Source organism: Schistocerca serialis, chromosome 1, assembly GCF_023864345.2.
Source record: "Schistocerca serialis cubense isolate TAMUIC-IGC-003099 chromosome 1, iqSchSeri2.2, whole genome shotgun sequence".
Taxonomy (NCBI): domain Eukaryota; kingdom Metazoa; phylum Arthropoda; class Insecta; order Orthoptera; family Acrididae; genus Schistocerca; species Schistocerca serialis.
This window is the reverse complement of record NC_064638.1, coordinates 791,246,811-791,262,594: the sequence shown is the minus strand read 5'-3', so window position 1 is coordinate 791,262,594 and position 15,784 is coordinate 791,246,811.

Genomic DNA, 15,784 nt, shown 5'->3' with positions numbered 1-15,784 from the left:
TACTATGAGATCTAATGCATAAACTACCATGTTGTTGTTGTGGTCTTCAGTTCTGAGACTGGTTTGATGCAGCTCTCCATGCTACTCTATCCTGTGCAAGCTTCTTCATCTCCCGGTACCTACTGCAATCTACATCCTTCTGAATCTGCTTAGTGTATTCATCTCTTGGTCTCCCTCTACGATTTTTACCCTCCACGCTGCCCTCCAATACTAAATTGGTGATCCCTTGATGCCTCAGAACATGTCCTACCAACCGACCCCGTCTTCTGGTCAAGTTGTGCCACAAACTTCTCTTCTCCTCAATTCTATTCAATACTTCCTCATTAGTTATGTGATCTACCCATCTAATCTTCAGCATTCTTCTGTAGCACCACATTTCGAATGCTTCTATTCTGTTCTTGTCCAAACTATTTATCGTCCATGTTTCACTTCCATACATGGCTACACTCCATACAAATGCTTTCAGAAATGACTTCCTGACACTTAAATCTATACTCGATGTTAACAAATTTCTCTTCTTCAGAAACGCTTTCCTTGCCATTGCCAGTCTACATTTTATATCCTCTCTACTTCGACCATCATCAGTTATTTTGCTCCCCAAATAGCAAAACTCCTTTACTACTTTAAGTGTCTCATTTCCTAATCTAATTCTGTTGATGTTCATCTTATATCCTCCTTTCAAGACACTGTCCATTCCATTCAGCTGCTCTTCCAAGTCCTTTGCTGTCTCTGACAGAATTACAATCTCATCAGCGAACCTCAAAGTTTTTATTTCTTCTCCATGGATTTTAATACCTACTCCGAATTTTTCTTTTGTTTCCTTTACTGCTTGCTCAATATACAGATTGAACAATATCGAGGAGAGGCTACAACCCTGTCTCACTCCCTTCCCAACCACTGCTTCCCTTTCATGCACCTCGACTCTTATGACTGCCATCTGGTTTCTGTACAAATTGTAAATAGCCTTTCGCTCCCTGTATTTTACCCCTGCCACCTTTAGAATTTGAAAGAGAGTATTCCAGTCAACATTGTCAAAAGCTTTCTCTAAGTCTACAAATGCTAGAAACGTAGGTTTGCCTTTCCGAAATCTTTCTTCTAAGATAAGTCGTAAGGTCAGTATTGCCTCACGTGTTCCAGTGTTTCTACGGAATCCAAACTGATCTTCCCCGAGGTTGGCTTCTATTAGTTTTTCCATTCGTCTGTAAAGAATTCGTGTTAGTATTTAGCAGCTGTGACTTATTAAACTGATAGTTCGGTAATTTTCACATCTGTCAACACCTGCTTTATTTGGGATTGGAATTATTATATTCTTCTTGAAGTCTGAGGGTGTTTCGCCTGTTTCATATATCTTGGTCACCAGATGGTAGAGTTTTGTCAGGAATGGCTCTCCCAAGGCCGTCAGTAGTTCCAATGGAATGTTGTCTACTCCGGGGGCCTTGTTTCGACTCAGGTCTTTCAGTGCTCTGTCAAACTCTTCACGCAGTATCGTATCTCCCACTTCATCTTCATTTACATCCTCTTCCATTTCCATAATATTGTTCTCAAGTACATCGCCCTTGTATAGACCCTCTATATACTCCTTCCACCTTTCTGCTTTCCCTTCTTTGCTTAGAACTGGGTTTCCATCTGAGCTCTTGATATTCATACAAGTGGTTCTCTTATCTCCAAAGGTCTCTTTAATTTTCCTGTAGGCAGTATCTATCTTACCCCTAGTGAGATAAGCCTCTACATCCTTACATTTGTCCTCTAGCCATCCCTGCTTAGCCATTTTGCACTTCCTGTCGATCTCATTTTTGAGACGTTTGTATTCCTTTTTGCCTGCTTCATTTACTGCATTTTTATATTTTCTCCTTTCATCAATTAAATTCAATATTTCTTCTGTTACCCAAGGATTTCTACTAACCCTCGTCTTTTTACCTACTTGATCCTCTGCTGTCTTCACTACTTCATCCCTCAAAGCTACCCATTCTTCTTCTACTGTATTTCTTTCCCCCATTCCTGTCAATTGCTCCCTTATGCTCTTCCTGAAACTCTGTACAACCTCTGGTTCTTTCAGTTTATCCAGGTCCCATCTCCTTAAATTCCCACCTTTTTGCAGTTTCTTCAGTTTTAATCTACAGGTCATAACCAATAGATTGTGGTCCGAGTCCACATCTGCCCCTGGAAATGTCTTACAATTTAAAACCTGGTTCCTAAATCTCTGTCTTACCATTATATAATCTATCTGATACCTTTTAGTATCTCCAGGGTTCTTCCATGTATACAACCTTCTTTCATGATTCTTAAACCAAGTGTTTGCTATGATTATGTTGTGCTCTGTGCAAAATTCTACCAGGCGGCTTCCTCTTTCATTTCTTAGCCCCAATCCATATTCACCGACTATGTTTCCTTCTCTCCCTTTTCCTACACTCGAATTCCAGTCACCCATGACTATTAAATTTTCGTCTCCCTTCACTATCTGAATAATTTCTTTTATTTCATCATACATTTCTTCAATTTCTTCGTCATCTGCAGAGCTAGTTGGCATATAAACTTGTACTACTGTAGTAGGTGTGGGCTTCGTATCTACCTTGGCCACAATAATGCGTTCACTGTGCTGTTTGTAGTAGCTTACCCGCATTCCTATTTTCCTATTCATTATTAAACCTACTCCTGCATTACCCCTATTTGATTTTGTGTTTATAACCCTGTAGTCACCTGACCAGAAGTCTTGTTCCTCCTGCCACCGAACTTCACTAATTCCCACTATATCTAACTTCAACCTATCCATTTCCCTTTTTCAATTTTCTAACCTACCTGCCCTATTAAGGGACCTGACATTCCACGCTCCGATCCGTAGAACGCCAGTTTTCTTTCTCCTGATAACGACGTCCTCTTGAATAGTCCCCGCCCGGAGATCCGAATGGGGGACTATTTTACCTCCGGAATATTTTACCCAAGAGGACGCCATCATCATTTAACCATACAGTAAAGCAGTATACTACCATAACAGACGAAAATAAGTAAAGAAAGGTAGCTCAACAAGCCTTCAAATAGTTCAAAAAAACTTCAGGGAACAATGGATATCGGCGAGCAGGTATTGATTTAGAGCGAACTCGCACAAAACAGCATAGCAATGACTCATGTAGCAAATTTAATAGTGAAAATCAAGCCGGCCGCGGTGGTCTCGCGGTTCTAGGCGCGCAGTCCGGAACCGCGCGACTGCTACGGTCGCAGGTTCGAATCCTGCCTCGGGCATGGTTGTGTGTGATGTCCTTAGATTAGTTAGGTTTAACTAGTTCTAAGTTCTAGGGGACTGATGACCTAAGATGTTAAGTCCCGTAGTACTCAGAGCCATTTGAAAATCATAAGGAACTGAATGAGTAGTTTCAAATATGTAATTGAAAAGATTTTAACAATACATTTTAAAATAATTTATAACGGAAAGGCGTTACTTTACATTCAAGTAGTGTTTTGTCGAAATCTGAATTGATTGGTTAATTGTTATTTGATTATGATTGTATCGAGGGATATGTAAGCAAATTATTATAAAAATATAGTTCGAATATGAACTGCGCGTTTATGTTCAAATGTGTGTGAAATCTTATGGGACTTAACTGCTTTGCATCAGTCCCTAAGCTTACACACTACTTAACCTAAATTATCCTAAGGACAAACACACACACCCATGACCGAGGGAGGACTCGAACCTCCGCCGGGATCAGGCGAACTACGTGTTTATTTTGTTGTTCTATACTTAAGCACATAAAACAAAGTATCTTGAAAAATCTGAGCTCTTCTTTAGGAAATTATAATTTATTATTACTCCAAGTATATAATTCTGTCAAAGAAATGAGGAAGCTATTAGGCCTGAAGACGGCCAAGCTTTTTCTCCTGTCGTTCTGATTTGTGAATACCTTTCCTAGGAAGGAAACTGCGCAGTAGACATACATAGTGAGCAGCGTCGAGACAATGCTGAATGGAGTGCCTTGTAGTTTTTGGCTTTTGTGAACGCCTTTTATGTAGCTCGAACTATACCGCAGACAGACTTAACCAGAAAATAAATCTTCAGCAGTGTTAGAATAAGGTCATGTTTTGGTGTGGGCTACAAGACATTAAATATTTATGCTAACATTTTCACAAGTTATGGGATGAGTCTCATGCAAATTGTAACCAAGGATGCAAAACTGTCTAGGCTAAAATACGGTGTTGCAAGAATAACGTCATCTTACTTCAAAAATGTTTCTCAAAGGTAGTCATTACGGAGTCTGGTCTACATAATTAATAAGAGACGTGATGAATTTGCGGAATTATTTTTGCGCCGAATTCTCGGCTTTAACTGCTTATGGCAAGGCGAGTTACAAGAGAATTTATTTCATTGTTCATGTACAGGAAAGCCAGACTGTGTTATCATATAATGTGCTGGTTCAATATATCGACAGTATTTAAACCATTTTACAAATTTATTTAAAGTATTTCTTACTACTTTACTTAAATCCTACCATAAAATTGTGAAGAAAATTAGCAATAATAAACGCTTTGTTTGTGTGATTTAGTAAAGTAAGAAAGTGCAGCCGCTCAACTTTTATGGGTCGAATTATTACCGCACTTGCTTAAATTAAATTTAGCTACATTTATTTAATAAAAGTTTCAATATTGAAACAACTACAGTCTAATGACAATTACTAACTTCGTTTCGTCTTTTCAAAATTCGTAAAGTAATGTCTGAAAAGAAAGTTTTTAAGATCTTGTTAGTTTCATTCTGGTACAAAAAGCTATAATTCCATTTCTGGAATTATAAAGTCAGTATCTGTTCTAAGTTGAATAAACACTAGCTTCAAAATTCGCTCCTTCATTACGTGACGTCCTGTGTTAACATGTAGAGTAATTTATTTTCATGAGGAAAACTAGCGAGGTGAGTCAGTATTGGTTGCTAATCCAGTACCGAAAGCAGTCACTGTGCTTTAGAGGGAAACATGAACTATCACAACGATTACTCCAGGAAACGGTGAACTGAAGTATGCACTTTGTTTATGGATACAATTCCAGAAGAAGTACGATTACCTAATTAATATTCAGACAAGTAAAAACACGGTTAACATAAGTAAGAGAATTCAGTTTATTCCACAACCATGTTTAATTGATAATATTATTGTTTTTCAACCAGGTACGGCTATATGCGTTACGATTGACAGCCAAGGTTCTGGCAAGGTCATGCAGCTTCACAGGCGCTACCTCACAGTACTAAAGAACGACAGTAAGGGAACACTGTAACTACGAATAGAATAGAGAGTGTATGGTCGTTATAATTTGGAGGGAAACTTACACCCACAGCAATATATGCTACTGAAGTAGGTAAAATAGATGGAAAACGACAAATTTTAAAAGATGCTGCAGAAAACAAGTAACTCTACGACTCAGCACAATCACGTAATTGTTGAAAAAGATTGTGTTGCGCGAGTAGGTGAACAAGCAGGCAGCCAACAACAAGCAGCCAAGAGAAGCTAACATTAAACGAAAACGGGTTAGAACTTTGAGGCTTTGAAACACTTTAAAAATCACAAACACTTTCTTCAACTAGAAGGACAAACACCATCCTAAGGAACAGGTCATCACAAAACGATGGTGTGCACAAAGAAACAAGGCCAAAGCTGTGATAAGAAAACTGCAGAGAGAAACCTATAAGATGTATATTGCTGGTACTGAAAATGATGTATATGACAGGCAGGAACGAGCAGCCAAAATTCTTAAACACCCTATCAAAGACGAGATTGCAACAGCTCAGATCAATGTGACTGATAGCACCGAGTGTGAAAAACACTACAACATCTTGTGGTATGATCACAGTGAGAAATAAAAAGACGAAGGCAGTCTAGATTCTAGACTAAAGACAACAGCGTAAACAGCATAAAATTGGAAGGACCTAAAGATGCACTAACCCGACAAAAAACCAGAAACTTCGCTGGTACAGACGGAAGCAATTTATAAGTAGAAAATTATAGCGGCCATCGCTTAAAACGTAGACTCCTGCATAACACCTCACAGAGATATGTCAAAATGGTCTCCATAGAGGATACTCATACTTAGATGCTACCTTTACCACACAAGCGCTGCAATTAATCTGGAAGCGCACATTGTATTCATCTATTATACCAAGGTAATAGACAGGGTGAAACAAAGCAGATAGTAGCAAATACCTGATTGTAAGGATTTTCTAGACCACGTGGTGCAAGTTGTTGCAATCCTTCATAATTAAAGCTAAATTCTTTTAGACGATTCAGACAAAGAGGCCGTAAAGCCTAAAATAATTGTGATGTCAGATAAGGGTGCAACTTGTGCCCACTCTTATCTATCCTGCACTAAGATGACATATAAGCAACGGAAATCAGTATCTCCAACAGGTATTGAAATATAACAATATCAAAGCACTACTACCTTACTCTTTGGTGACGACCACGTTCTTATTGCCTTTTCGGAATGTAATTTATATAAAGCGATGGCATAACACAGCCATAAAATGTAACTTGGAATCTCAGAACTAAAACCAAAATTATGGCATATAAATAAAAAGAAATCATAAGATCAAAAACATGCTTGGATGACACCTGCCTCGAACAGGTGACAAAACTGAATTACTTATGATGCTTTATCACAAACGGTTGCGACCGGGAAATCGAGAGGGACTTTTTTCTGTTATACAGTACGTTTAGAATACTGCAGAAAATCTTCCTCTTGGATATCAAGATGAAATACTACAAGGTAACAGATGTTCTAACTCTCTGTATGACAGCTAAGGCCAACGACAGGAGCTCGATTCTAATCACAGGAATCAAGTGAAAGGAGTATACTGGGGCACACTTGTACGTGGCACCAGAATAAGATAAGAATATTATTAAATTAAAATGAATGTAGTATACTATAAACAATGAATGTCTCTGACAGGCTCGATAATACGGATCGCTGACTATGCACGACCGCAGACCCAAAGATATGTACTGCTAGTGTTGAAGTAAGAGAGCGCTTGGCGCACAGTTGTAGGTAGCTGTCCGTGAGGGAAAGACGATGGAGTAGGCAGTTTCTGTGGTGTGCTGTGTGAAGCCACCATGAGTTAGATTAATAGAGGTATGCCAATATTGTTGATTATGGAAGCAGAAGTCTTCAAGCAACCAAGATAAACGTGTTTCTTCATGCAACCAGGGTAAACATGTTAAATAATTGTGATTTCCGTTTTTGCCAGCGCGTTAGTATAGATGAGTTGGCTGATAATTTGTAATTGTTGAGTAATCTCAGAATGTACGTAAACGGTTTTGATGAAAGGGCTAGTTAGATATTTCATTTTTATAATGCTTTTAAGATTTGTTTACAGAGCTACGTGTAATTTGATGATTTGCATTTATGTTGGATTAATGAAGTTAGATAATACTTGCTGTTTAAATCCATTGTTGGTGAATCAATTGTGAGTAATGTGACTTAAATTGTCAGATGTTTTTGAAAATCCAAACTTAACCTGCAATATAATTTTGCTAAAAAAACTGAGTGTCAGTAATTCACCATAATCAGTACCACCTCCCAGTCTAGGTCATATATTTTTCAAAGAAGCTAAATTTTCTTAAATGTTCTCGTTTATCAGCCAAATGAATTTTACGTGCGTTTCAAGTAATGTGGCCAGCATAGCACACTGCAGATCCTGTAGCTATTATTTATATTTTTTTATGAGATACCAGAATATATCGCGTTCCACCGTTGCTGCTCTAGGGGTAAGGTAACTTAATTTATTTGCTATGCGCACAAGGACCAAAGTTACCAGGGCCAGATGATTCAGTGCCCAAGGGGCTGAATGTATTTTGTAGTGACTGTATTTCGCTATTGGTGTTGGGAGTTGCATTGCCCCATCGATTCGTGTAAAGGTTTGCTAACAATAACACAGAGTAAGCACGCCACTTGCAGTTACAACACGCAAAACTACAATTCAGGTTCTGTATCCATTCCACATTCAACGCAATCGTAAAGTTTATTATATTATTATGAGAGAACTTTACCCAAATAACAGACTGAATTCCATCCGCAACGAAGACATGACAATAGAATTGGAGAGCTTTTCATTATTAACAAAAATCAAAAAATACTGGGCCAAAATTTGCCCAGATATGTTCTTCGGATGGCCAATTAACGGCTACCAAACTAACTTACATAACACCAAAAAAGACGAAGAAAAAGGTGATCTAATGGATCGGAAGAGGACTGCATGCTTGACTCATGAAGTAAATGTAGATGATGATCATCATTATGAGATTTTAAACAGTGTAAATGACACCAATTTATCTGTACAAGGATCTTTTGCCACATATCCAACAAATATTTTGAAAAATTCCAGTGTTTGTCTTACATATTTCACATTAGCACACTCGTGAAATAAAGTGAAAAGGTTCACAATCGAGGTGCATAACTTTCCATGTTCTAATTGCGACGAGCACAGGAATAGAAGAGCCAAAGATTGCATTGGTAACAAACTCAGTACGGAATTTGATTTCTACCTTTATTTCAATCCCATAAGTGTGAAACGATGTCCATGCACAGCGTAATTTCATCTGCACGCTTTTTCTTTAGTACGTCAATGCACTGCTAATTTATAACGGTATTGAATTCTGCATGCAGTTAAGCGTAAACTTGGCGATAAGGGTAGGTTATGTGCGTTCTGCACCTTTATGTTCCTACCCAGTTGAAGTTGCAGGAGTAAGTGGTGAGAGGTGAACCTGCTTCATCTTTCATGTACCGCACAAACCACTGTACAATACTGGAAGACGGGATGTTTATTTGTTCATTCATTTTACCGGGCAAATCCAGAATGTGCACCTCCTCTGTTATATCTAGCCAGGAATTCATAAGATATTTTATTTACAGTTGACATTGCACAGATGGAGCAATGTGCAGAGAAAATTAGATGCATGCAATAATAATACTGACAGATGGTAATAATAACTGAAAAAAAAAATTGAGCCGGCCGGTGTGGCCGTGCGGTTTTATGCGCGTCAGTCTGGAACCGCGTGACCGCTACGGTCGCAGGTTCGAATCCTGCCTCGGGCTTGGATGTGTGTGATGTCTTTAGGTTAGTTAGGTTTAAGTAGTTCTAAGTTCTAGGGGACTGATGACCACAGATGTTGAGTCCCATAGTGCTCAGAGCCATTTGAACCATTTTTTCTGAAAAAATAGAAATGCATTGCAGCAATATCGAGAGAATCAAATATGTAGAAGTTAATTAGTGAAGTGGAGAGCAGAGTAACCTTAATGAAAATTAGCTCATGCAATTAAAAGACGTCCATTTTTTGAGTACATCTTTTATTAGAGTATAACCTACCAATTGCATATCGTATTTTATCACTTTCATACGCCATCTTTATCATTTTCTACTTGACTAATACCTGTAGGAAATTATGTGCATAAAATCTCTTTCATAAAATCCATTCTCTTAGATTGGCTGTTCGCTAAGGGGGATTTCCTGCTCTCTCCAAGCATAGAAACGGAGGGCTGAACCGTTGGAACGCACAGGACAACAGCAGGTGGAGGAACCGAAGAACGAGGAGAGGATGGTGGTAGAGGACACCAACCCTCCGAGTAGTCGTGTACGTAACTTGGGAACATCTACATCTACATCATACTCCGCAAGCCACCTAATGGTGTGTGGCGGAGGGTACTTTTGGTACCACTATCTGATACCTCCAACCCTGTTCCACTCGCGATTAGTGCGTGGGAAGAATGATTACCGGTGGAACTATTTTTCCTGCCGAATATGTAGGAGTGCGTCTCCACTGGTTGCTGGAAGTTCGCGGAAGAAATTTCGATATCTTTCTAGACATTCTATCCGTTGAAATGGGCGAAGAGGGAATATACAGGGCACGCTTTGGACGCCAGCCGATTGGGCCATCGTACTGTGGCTGGACTCTAGAGCTGTGACTGGCCGGAAGCTGTGCGAAAAGAGTGTGTCCTCTCGCGGGTGTAGAGGAGCGAACGGTGGCAGTGGAAGACAGGGCATATGTTTTGGAGATGCTGTTGGCCGTGGGGACACACTGTGCAGTTGTACCATGAAGAATTGATGGTGAGACGCAATGCGATTGCTTGCTGGCGTACCGATAGTTAGTTCGTGGCCAGAACTGGTTAGTAGTCCCAGTTCCTCATAATAAATTATTTCCGAATTTCTGAAGTCTTTGCCACGGTGTGTCGTAAGCCAAATTCCTTACATCACCTGTTTTAAACTGGGCAGTGAGTACTATCTCTTGTTTCAATGACTGTAATTCACATCACTTTTTTCTCTCGCTCTGCTCTTGTCCCGTGCAAACCGTTACGAAATTTTAAGTATATCAGCTTTGAGAATTTCTGCGAATGAGTCATAACAGTTTTCAAATGTGTTCTTTGCCCTCAGCAATGCTTATCTCTGTTACAGTACAAGCTTGTAAGATCATTTCCCTTGTTCCCATAGAGGCACCTCCCGTGCTGATCACTTTGTCTAGTCGGTATTTCGTAAGGGACAGTAGCATATAAGATCGTTATTTGTTGCGCAGTTAAACTTCTCTGATGAAATGAAATGATCGTATGGCATTGTTGGCCGGGAGGCCCCATGCAGGGAAGTTCGGCCGCCGTATTGCAAGTTCTTTTCATGTGACGCCGCTTCGGCGACTTGCGTGCGTCAGTGATGATGAAGAACACACAACACCCAGTCATCACGAGGCAGAGAAAATCCCTGACCCCGCCGGGAATCGAACCCTGGACCCCGTGCGCGAGAAGCGAGAACGCTACCGCAAGACCACGAGCTGCGGACAACTTCTCTGATATACACGTTACTATAATAAATCCAAAGTTTTAGACCCCCTTTTCTCCTTCAAACCTCGCAGATCATTTACAGAAGTATGAGGCAATAGATTAAGAAAATTATATGATGTACTGCTAAACATTGGGTACAACACCATAAGGCAATCCTGTGCAGCTTGTTTCCGTTGCGTCAGGGTACAGAAATTGTTTTACTTGTCTGCATGGCAGAAATTCCTCCAACTTTAATGAACCACAGTGAGCCTAATGCATTTATGGGGTACGATATCATCATCAGTGTATGCGATAAAAAATGAATAGGGATTAATTGTTAAATACATTCAAGTACCATTTTTGGCTATTTTTAACCATAAATACGGATTAAAATCACTCGTTTACCATCAGACCACTCCTTACTACTACACGTTAAAACACAGCCGGCATTCTTATAAAAACGAAAGAAAATGTAGTGATGATGGAAGATAAAAGAAAGAGATAGAAATAAGCAAAGTTAAGAGAGTGCTAACAGAGGAACGGCCTCGGTCATGGGTGGGGGCAGGCAGCTAGGATTTATCGGTGGGGAAGCTACGCTAGTGATTACAGGTGAGGCTTTAACTGCGTTTGAATGCATCGTGATTTTTGATTAGACGTAGAATACTGGATTTTTGTTCCAGAAGCGTATAGTGAAACGGAGAATGAGGAAGTTGCACATTTTTTCGTAAGCTGCTGAAATTATCTGATTTCGTACTACAGTAGTACAAGTTTATATGCCAACTAGCTCTGCAGATGACGAAGAAATTGAAGAAATGTATGATGAAATAAAAGAAATTATTCAGATAGTGAAGGGAGACGAAAATTTAATAGTCATGGGTGACTGGAATTCGAGTGTAGGAAAAGGGAGAGAAGGAAACATAGTCGGTGAATATGGATTGGGGCTAAGAAATGAAAGAGGAAGCCGCCTGGTAGAATTTTGCACAGAGCACAACATAATCATAGCTAACACATGGTTTAAGAATCATGAAAGAAGGTTGTATACTGTTATGGAATTACGATGATTACCTGCTGATCATGACGACGTACTGAGGTGACCCAGTGCTTCATGAACAAATGAAGAATGCTGTACGTGTTAGAATCACGTTTCTTATGCGAGCACATCGATCCTAACTGAATGCAAGTAACAACATCGTCACGCATTGAATGTTGTACAAATGTCTTACGTAGCCTCACCGAGCATAATATCGGTCATCCATTAAAAGCCACACTGTCCTGTTTGTAGCGTTGTAGATGGTCTGTAAATGGTACTTGGCGGTCGTGTGACTTTGATCCCTGACGAAAGTCATGGCAGTGAACTGAGGTGTAGGTACCAGTCAGTTGTGTGGAATCAGCGCAATAAAATGAGTCAACATGGAGACGTAATACAATGACAGAATGTAACTGTCGTGTTTGGAGACAATCACGACTTTGCCGTGAATAAAGCCGTACCATTTGTCGATGTATCGACGCGGATTGTCCAGCGTTCTGTAAAGAATGGTCCGCCACTCGCAGCCATTTATCACAGCCTAATGACAGTGGACGCAGAAGACCATAACCGAAAGGGACAGGAGAAGAGAGTCTCCGACAATCGGTTTCAAATCCGACAGGAATTGCTGCCGTCAGTGAATGCAGGTCCATCTCAAACAATATCCGAATTGCGTGCAATACACATTTGGGGTCTATACTTCGCGAAAAACCAGTGATGAAAAAGGCACGTAAAGCTTCACGTCATCAATGAACCAAACAACCACAAACTATGAGGGCTATTTTTTTCAGCCTTCAATCAAAAATGGTTCAAATGGCTCTGAGCGTTATGGGTCTTAACTTCTGAGGTCATCAGTCCCCCAGAACTTAGAACTACTTAAACGTAACTAACCTAAGCACATCACACACATCCATACCCGAGGCACGATTCGAACCTGCAAGCGTAGCGGTCGCGCGGTTCCAGACTGTAGTGCCTAGAACCGCTCGGCCACTAAGGGGCCGGTGCCTTCAATCGATCGCAAAATCAAAACACAGCGAACATCTGGCGAAGCTTCACGCAGATGTGTAGTGCAGTGTCTAGTCTATAGCGTCACGCTGCATTTTTCAGTTCTGAGCATCCCCCCGTAAAGATGAACAGAAAGTAGTGCATCCCGCCAAGTATGGGTGCCCGCCGAGAGATTTCATCTGATTTCATGCAACTCCACATAACGTAACTGGCATGCGTCTCTTTCTTCATGACAATTCTCGGTCGCATACTACAGGAACAACGATGACGCTCCTGTAACATTTTCGATTGGAAGCCTTTGATCACCAACAACACAGGCCGTAATTGGCTTCCCCTAAGTTTCATTTCAGCTCACATGAATCGCTGGCCATGAAGATAACATGTTGGCACAGACAACAGGCTGCAGACCAGCGGAGAGAAGTGGCGGAAAGCACAGGTGGCAGCCTTCTATGACGAGGGTATCCCAAAGTTGGTACAACGCCACGACAAATGTCTAAGTCGGACCCTATATAGAAAAGTAGCTGGACGGTGCAGCTAAATCTTGCAAACAATTTTTTATTTTCGCTATGGTTTCCATTTCGTAAGTGATTTTAGGTTAAAAAAATAGCCCTCGTAGAATCTAAAGAGTAACAGAGTGGTGGAGCGTGGTGCGACGAGTCGCGATTATGCCTGTTTTTCAAATAATACCATGTTACATAGAGACCACACTGAGGCGCTTAACTCGCTGTATGTCAAGGATGTATGTCAGTTCGAAAGTGGTTTATGATGTTTTGGGCGCCGACTTTCGTACCATTATTTGGGTCCATTTAATCAGGCTACTGTGAACAAAAACGAGAATCTTTAGTACAACATCCTAGGTGACGAAGTGTTGTCCTTTCATCCACATCTTCATGAGTAAGATGTGGAAACTACCATCTTCCAAGATAATAGGGTTTTCACAGGGATTTACGCGTAGTTTAGTGGTTAGACGCAGAGTCAGGCATCCTGTTGCACCTCGACTGACCCGGTATCTCATCCCAGAGAGAGACGAGGACAATAAGGCAAATCACACGATAATTGGGATCAAGAGCTGAAGAAAGTCAGAGGCCTCAACTGGCAGAAGACAGCAACAGAGAGCGACATGAAAACAGCTACTGAAATTGAACTTCTTCGTTTCACTTTAAAGAGACTGAACCTTTTAAAGGCTGAATTAGCTCAATAATAAACACACTACTGTCCATTAAAATTGCTACACCACGAAGATGACGTGCTACAGACGCGAAATTTAACCGACAGGAAGAAGATGCTGTGATATGCAAATGATTAACTTTTCAGAGCATTCACACAAGGTTGGTGCCGGTGGCGGCACCTACAACGTGCTGACATGAGGAAAATTTCCAAGCGATTTCTCATACACAAACAGCAGTTGACCTGCGTTGCCTGGTGAAACGTTGTTGTGATGCCTTGTGTAAGGAGGAGAAATGCTTACCATCACGTTTCCGACTTTGATAAAGGTCGGATTGTAGCTTATCGCGATTGCGGTTTAACATATCGCGACATTGCTGCTCGCGTTGGTCGAGATCCAGTGACTGTTAGCAGAATATGGAATCTTTGGGTTCAAGGAGGTAATACGGGACGCCGTGCTGGATCCCATCGGCCTCGTATCAGTAGCAGTCGAGATGCAGGCATCTTATCCGCATGGCTGTAACGGATCGTGCAGCCACTTCTCGATCCCTGAGTCAACAGATGGGGACGTTTGCAAGACAACAACCATCTCCACGAACAGTTCGACGACGTTTGCAGCAGCATGGACTATCAGCTCGGAGACCATGGCTGTGGTTACCCTTGACGCTGCATCACAGATAGGAGCGCCTGCGATGGTGTACTCAACGACGAACCTGGGTGCACGAATGGCAAAACGTCATTTTTTGGACGAATCCAGGTTCTGTTTGCAGAATCATGATGGTCGCATCCGTGTTTGGCGACATCGCGGTGAAGGCAGATTGGAAGCGTGTATTCGTCACCGCCATACTGGCGTATCACCCGGCGTGATGGTATGGGGTGCCATTGATTACAGGTCTCGGTCACCTCTTGTTCGCATTGACGGCAGTTTGAACAGTGGACGTTACATTTCAGATGTGCTACGAACCATAGCTCTATCCTTCATTCGATCCCTGTGAAACCCTACATATCAGCAGGATAATGCACGTGCGCATGTTGCAGGTCCTGTACGGGCCTTTCGGGATGCAGAAAATGTTCGACTGCTGCCCTGGCCAGCACATTCTCCAGATCTCTCCCCAAGTGAAAACGTCTGGTCAATGGTAGCCGAGCAACTGGCTCGTCACAATACGTCAGTCACTGCTCTTGATGAACTGTGGTATCATGTTGAGCTGCATGGGCAGCTGTACCTGTTTGACTCAATGCCCAGGCGTATCGATGCCGTTGCGTATTACGGCCAGAGGTGGTTGTTCTGGGTACTGATTTCTCAGGACCTATGGACCCAAATTGCGTGAAAATGTAATCACATGTCAGTTCTAGTATAATATATTTGTCCAATTAATACCCGTTTATCATCTGCATTTCTTCTTGGTGTAGCAATTTTAATAGCCAGTAGTGTATATACATAAATGTGTGGGGCTGTTTGGAAGCGCGAGTGAAACACAGCAATCAGCATTCCAGCAGTTTGGTAACGCTACAGGATCTAGTCACTAAAGAGTTGCTTGAACTGAATGCCTAATTGAAGCTATATCGAAGCAAGAGGTGGAGATTCATAGTATTTGCGTGCTACGTCCTGGGGACGGCTAAGTTTTGTCCGGTATCGTTAAGTATTGGCTCTGAGCACTATGGGACTTAACAGCAGTGGTCATCAGTCCCCCAGAACTTAGAACTACTTAAACCTAACTAACCTAAGGACATCACACACATCCATGCCCGAGGCAGGATTCGAACCTGCGACCGTAGCGGTAACGCGGTTCCAGACTGAAGCGCCTAGAACCGCACGGC